This window comes from Saccopteryx leptura, chromosome 2, assembly GCF_036850995.1.
Source record: "Saccopteryx leptura isolate mSacLep1 chromosome 2, mSacLep1_pri_phased_curated, whole genome shotgun sequence".
In the NCBI taxonomy this organism is placed as follows: Eukaryota; Metazoa; Chordata; class Mammalia; order Chiroptera; family Emballonuridae; genus Saccopteryx; species Saccopteryx leptura.
The window spans coordinates 291,553,857-291,560,707 of NC_089504.1; the positions used below are offsets into that span (position 1 = coordinate 291,553,857).

The window sequence follows — 6,851 nt, forward strand, 5'->3', positions numbered from 1 at the left end:
AGGTCCCCACTCGTCTGCCACGCACTTGTCATTGTGTGGCCAAGGCAAGTAGTTGAAGCTGCTACTCCTCCCCATGGTCCCGATTTCTAATCCTGGTCAGGACTGGAGGTAAATGTTGCCACCACTAGATGAAGCCTCAGCCTCAGCTGGTTATGTCTATCCTGATAGTGTATATAGATATTTGACCTTTTTCTTTTTAAAAGAGGCCCCTGCAGAGGGTGATATATAATGCATCACAATGTTATCTACATTGTATATGGCCTCCTGAAGGGTCATCTTCTTAAAGAGCTCAAATCTCTATATACACCATCAAAACAGACAGAACCAAGGCCCCTGCACCCAGCTGACCATGGGATTTGAACCCACAACCTCAGGGAGAACTCTAGTATTTATCAGAATCCTTATCTAGAAAGCAAACTTCTCAATCTGACAGTAGAGATGCTCTGAGGACTTATGATGTTACACAAGTACCCAACATTTTCTAAAATTGACTTTGTCCAGTCTCTATATTAGAAAGAGTATTTACTAAATTGATTTGAACCCACAACCTTGATGAAAGCTCCAGTATCTATTAGCGGGACTGTATATATGAGGGGATACATGGGACTGTATATATGAGGTTACATGGGACTGTATATATGAGGTTACATGGGACTGTATATGAGGGGATGTTACGTGGGACTGTATATGAGAGGGTGTCACGTGGGACTGTATATGAGGGGATGTTACGTGGGACTGTATATGAGAGGGTGTCACGTGGGACTGTATATGAGGGGATGTTACGTGGGACTGTATAAGGGGATGTTACGTGGGACTGTATATGATGGGATGTTACGTGGCACTGTATATGAGAGGGTGTCACGTGGGACTGTATATGAGGGGATGTTACGTGAGACTGTATTTATAAGGGGATGTTACGTGGGACTGTATATATGAGAGGTGTTACATGGGACTGTATATATGAGGGGGTTATCCTTTTTTATTTAACTTTTTTTTTAATAAATGTACTTTATTTAAAGTTTAAATAAATTCTAACAGAGTGTCATTTTGTGTCATTTTGGTAGGTGGTGTGCCCCAGGATTTTGTAAATGTAAAAAATGTGCTGCGGCTCAAAAAAGGTTGAAAATCACTCTAGATAGTGGGTTATTTCCTGTCAGGGTGTCACTGTGGGTTGCTTAGGGCTAGAATGTTCGAAGCTAGCACTTGGGTTAGGGAATGGTACTGGCTGGGTTTACGGTTTATTCTAGGGTGATATCTATCGGTTTGGCCTTGGGTGATAACATGAGGTAGTTGAGGTTGAGGGTTTAAGCTGGAATTCCACATTTAGGTGTTAGAAATAAACTGGGTTAAGTTTAGGGGGTTTGGTTGGACTCAGGGTTAGGGTTAGGGTGAAGACTCAGGGGTAGTGTTAGGATTGTGTTGAAGACTCGGGCTGTGAGGTCTCCTCTCAGTCTGCTGCACACTGCCATGGAGTGTACATCTCGGAAATAACAGCAGAGTTGAGGCCGTGGGAGGAATTTTTTTTTGGCTGTCTTCTTGAGAACATTTAGGGAATAGCACGTTCATAGAGCAAATCTCTTGAGTTTTGGTTTTCTTTTGCAGGAAGACAGGTGTGCCTGTGGTAGCTTCAATGATTGCTTCCACTGATAGTGTTCTTTGCCAGTTTGTTTCTTTCATTTTTGATTATGGGCTGCTTGTGAGATATTCTTTCATAGAAATGAGACATCTGTGCCCGTGCGTGTCTTGACTTTGGTCATTTGGCCTCGCTACTCTGTGTTCTATCTACAGCTCAGAGATCCCTGAGGTTGGAGGGAGGGTTGTTTGTCCTCTTTACTTATTTATTTAAAACTGAAATGAATTTTTTTTAATAATTTTATTTTTTTAATGGGGCGACATCAATAAATCAGGATACATATATTTAAAGATAACATGTCCAGGTTATCTTGTCGTTCAATTATGTTGCATACCCATCACCCAAAGTCAGATTGTCCTCTGTCACCTTCTATCTAGTTTTCTTTGTGCCCCTTCCCCTCCCCCTCTCCCTCCCCCCCTCCCCCCCTCCCCCTGTAACCACCACACTCTTATCAATGTCTCTTAGTCTCACTTTTATGTCCCACCTACGTATGGAATAATACAGTTCCTGGTTTTTTCTGATTTACTTATTTCACTTTGTATAATGTTATCAAGATCCCACCATTTTGCTGTAAATGATCCGATGTCATCATTTCTTATGGCTGAGTAGTATTCCATAGTGTATATGTGCCACATCTTCTTTATCCAGTCATCTATTGACGGGCTTTTTGGTTGTTTCCATGTCCTGGCCACTGTGAACAATGCTGCAATAAACATGGGGATGCATGTGTCTTTACGTATCAATGTTTCTGAGTTTTGGGGGTATATACCCAGTAGAGGGATTTCTGGGTCATAAGGTAGTTCTATTTTCAGTTTTTTGAGGAACCACCATACTTTCTTCCATAATGGTTGTACTACTTTACATTCCCACCAACAGTGGATGAGGGTTCCTTTTTCTCCACAGCTTCTCCAACATTTGCTATTACCTTTCTTGTTAATAATAGCTAATCTAACAGATGTGAGGTGGTATCTCATTGCAGTTTTGATTTGCATTTCTCTAATAGCTAAAGAAGATGAGCATCTTTTCATATATCTATGGACATTTGTATTTCTTCCTGGGAGAAGTGTCTGTTCATGTCCTCTTCCTGTTTTTTTATTGGATTGTTTGTTGTTGAGTTTTATGAGTTCTTTGTATATTTTGGATATTAGGCCCTTATCTGAGCTGTTGTTTGAAAATATCATGAAATGAATTTTAATACAGAAAATGAAGACAGCATTTTGCAAATTTATCGCTCAAAGGATCTTTCTATTTGAGGAAATCAGCGTGTTACACTTTGAGAGATGAAATGTTACAGCTTGCACACCAAAATTTAAAAATGAAATGAAATTAAAAAATGAAATGGTTACCACGGTAATGCAGGTCAGGGAATTAAAGGTGAAGGGTCACACATTATTAAAAAGAAATCCAAAAGACCGGCTGCGTCATGCTCTCTCATTAGTGTTCCAACAGTGCCTCTCTTTGGGTAAACTTGAACATTTCGGCAGACATTCAAGCAGCTTTTTCAGTAAAAGGATTTTTACATGACTACTATTGCGGTTCCCATGATCATCTTCTAGAGGTGGCAAGGTGTTGAGAACACAGTAGGTACTAACTAGTTCCGCAGAATACACTTTGGGAAACGCTCTTCGGGCTCGTTTTCGGCCCCCATTTCCCCTCAGCGCTCCTCCTCCTCCTCCCCCTCCTCCCCCTCCTCCCCCTCCTCCTCCTCCTCCCCCTCCTCCCCCTCCTCCCCCCTCCTCTGCCCCTCCCCTCCTTCCCCCCTCCTTCCCCTCCTCCCCCTCCTCCCGCTCCTCCGCCCCTCCCCTCCTCCTCCTCCGCCCCTCCCCTCCTCCTCCTCCCTCCTCCTCCTCCCCCTTCCCCCCCTGCCCGGACCCCGAGCGCGCGCCTTGTCCCTCCGCCACCGGGCACCCTGTTTGTCCTCTTTAGAAGGAAGCAATGAGGCATAGCATGCAAGGTTCATTTGGGGGTTATGTGCATGTTGCCATTTTCTACCATCAGAGTTGAGCATTTTAACTGATCTATTCTCCTTTGAATGACAATGACTGTGATATCTTCCAATTTCTCTTGCGGATGTTGGAGTTTCTTCACAGTTTCCAAGGTGGGGATGAAGAGGATCCAAGGTTTCCATTCGTCAGGTTGAAGTAAAATGCGTAAGGAAGGAGACAGCCCTTACGCCTGGCCTCTGTGTCACTCTGAGAGACTTACTTTGAAGCTCCTGGTTCAGGAAAACAGCTTTGGCGCAGTCAGCTTAGTTGTAAATATTAATGCGGCCAGTATTAGTTTGTTGTTTAGCTCCTTGCCTAACTTTCCCTGCGCTATCATTTTAGAGATGACATAATCAAAAGGAATATGTCACATCTCTTTACGTTGTCAAAATTCACCTGCACAGCATCTACTTTATATCTGTGATGCAGTCCCCTTTTTTACCCACTATTCAGATTTTTGTCTCCAATATTGCATTATGTTTGGGTGTTTGCATGTGGTATTGTTCCAGATGTTCCTGAATTGACTGCTGATGTCTAGTGTTTATTTGAGTGTGTTGAGTCGATCATAAACCTACCTGTTAGACATGAAAAGGTGCGATCAAAATTATTGCTTTGCTTTTCTCTCCCCAGGTGAGAAGGGCTGTGGATCTGTCATGAATGCCTGGGACACTGCCGGCTCCTGCAGATGCTCTTCCTGACAGAACACAGGTGTGTTCCAGCCAAGCTGAGTGATGTTTCTGTTCATTCCTTTGGCCTTTTCAGTGTAATGATGCAGGGTGTGCTGGAATTGGGAGGTTTTGAGAGTTACGTCTTCATCTTCTATCTTTCTCTTGCTTTTAAACAAGTTTTTGTGATTTATGCTGTGTGGATTCGGGGTCCTGGGGCTATGTGCTCCTCTACTTAGGGATCTAATTATTTATTTATTTATTCCCTCATTCATGAACTCATTTGCTCATTCTGTCACTGATGCTTTCATTTTGTAATGATGGGTCTGTTTCTAGTAGTATATCTGTCTCAGCTCTCTCATGTGGCATCAGGGGTCTCCTGTGTGGCTCCAGCCCTTCTTTCTGGGTATGGTTTCAGAGATTTCTTCCGCCAGGACAGTCTGTGCTTTCCAGCCATTATGTATTCTGAATACGGGTGTCTGGCATACTGGGTGCGCTTCCAGGTGGCCTACGGATCTTGGTCCTGATGCAGGGAATCTGACACGAGGAGTCTGATGTCTGTCTCTGCTGTCTCCTGTCTGACTTTTGTATTAACATTCTGTATCCTGTGTAGGCAAGAGGTTTTGGTTGGAGGCCCATGACCATAAGGGGTGCTTTGCAATAGTATCCTTGGCTTTGGGTGTGTGTTGGGGCAGTGACTTGGGGTCTGCTGTCTGTTATGTGTCATGCCTTCTTCATTTACTAAGATGACCCAGAGCTGTAGTGATGAGCACTTTTGGTTTTTCTGGATGCCATCTCTTCTCATGCTTTGCATGCTGTTATGCATTGTGCATCTTGAGAAGAACGCCAGGGTTGAGGTCACTGGGAAAGAAAACATTTCTTTTGCTGCCGTCTAGTGGGCGTATTTGGTATAGCACCTCTTAAGAGAAAAAATCTCTTGTAAGATGCTCATTTTGTTTGGATAGAAAACTTGGAAGCCCCCAAGGAAGCTTTCATCACGAGAACCTGTGGCTGTTTCCTAGGTTCATTTTTCCCTTCCATTTCTGATCGCGTCTTGCTTGTGTGGTCTCTGGCTTTTTTATAACCATGAGGCAACATATTGTTCCTTCTCCACTGGGGATACCCACTCACCTCTCCCATTTCATACACAGGTGTGTATCTTCGCTTGCTCTTTTGGAGGGCTCTTCCTGTGCATTTCTTTTCAAGGAGCCCCAAACCACCTGTGCCTATGACTGTGATCTTGTCACTTCTACAGGAATCTTTGCATTTGTTTCCCTTCCTCTGCCTTTTATGCATGAGCTCTCTGAGTCTCCTGGAGTTGCGCCATGACATTTTCCTGATAAGAATTAAAGCACCCAGAAAGTCCTGACCATGTCAGTCAGGGTCCGGATGCCTCAGTCCTTCCATCAATGGTGGACATTGGCATGCTTTCTCTGTCTAGGTTACTGACAATAGTATCACTGTGAAAATTTAGGGATATGTTTGCTTGAATGTATGCCTTCAATGTCTGTATTTGAAATTTGAGTCATTCAACACAATAATGTTATTGCATTCTGGAAGGGGGAAGTACAGTACATAATGGCTAAACCATTTTGCCTTTGCACAACTAGTGTTTAATGGTCCACACTTTCCTACGCTAGTGTCTACATTGCTTACATCTAGCTTCTCAATTGCGGTCCCTGCGCTCTCTGTAAGGGCAGGTTGCTTTGTCATTTCAGCATGGAATATCATCTTCTCTAGGAACAAGGACTGCTAACAGTCATGTGCAAGTGGTCATTTGTTTTTTCTGTGAGTTTTGCTAAGTGTTGGTTGTGGATCACAGTGTGCTGTTGGAGCTGGGATGTGGAACTGATTCCTTGCATGTCGTGGGCCATTATTTTTCTGTCTGGTTAGCTGTGTAATTTTCGCAGAAGTCATTGGTCTTGAGGTCACATCTTTTCCTTGTTTTTCATACCCTTCATTTACAATAGATTTACTGTCATTTGCCAGTAGCAGACTGATGCTTGTTGTGTTTCCATCCTGTTTCATTTTATTGTATTTCATTGCATCCAATGACCTCTCCCCCATTCAAGTGAGGCATTTAGAGTGGAAGGCTTACCAGCTTTGGGGTTGGAGATCTTGCTTTGGAACTGGAGGATAGATCTTTTAACCTCAGGGTCTGGTGTTCAGCATCGGGAATATCAAGTCTGGCGCTGGCTATGGTTTGTGGCTCGGGTTCTGATGTTGTGCATGTACCTAGGGTCCAGCCTGAAACTGTAGTCCATGCTCTGGGTCTGGAGTCCAGTGTCCGGCACCAGGCCTCCAGTGTCAGGGGTTGGCTTTCGGCTGTTACCCGTGTTCTGTGCCCACGGTCCAGTTTGCATTATCAGGTGTGTGGGTTTGGGGTGACAGCTCTAAGTTGGTCACTACTGGTAAGGCTAAGGTTGGGGCCTATGGTGATAGGAACAGAGTGTTGGGTGTCAGGGGTGGAGTATTCAGTGTAGATTTAGCTGTGAGGGTGTAGTATATAGGGTGTAGGGTGATGGTGATGGACCAAGGGCTAGGAGCGGCGTTAGAAAGAGAGCCAAG

At 44.0% G+C, this 6,851-nt stretch overlaps 1 pseudogene; it reads right to left on the reverse strand.

The window, feature by feature from the left end:
• Positions 1–2,979: 2,979 nt before the first annotated feature.
• Positions 2,980–6,646, reverse strand: LOC136392106 (calmodulin-binding transcription activator 1 pseudogene; annotated as a pseudogene).
• Positions 6,647–6,851: the final 205 nt, after the last annotated feature.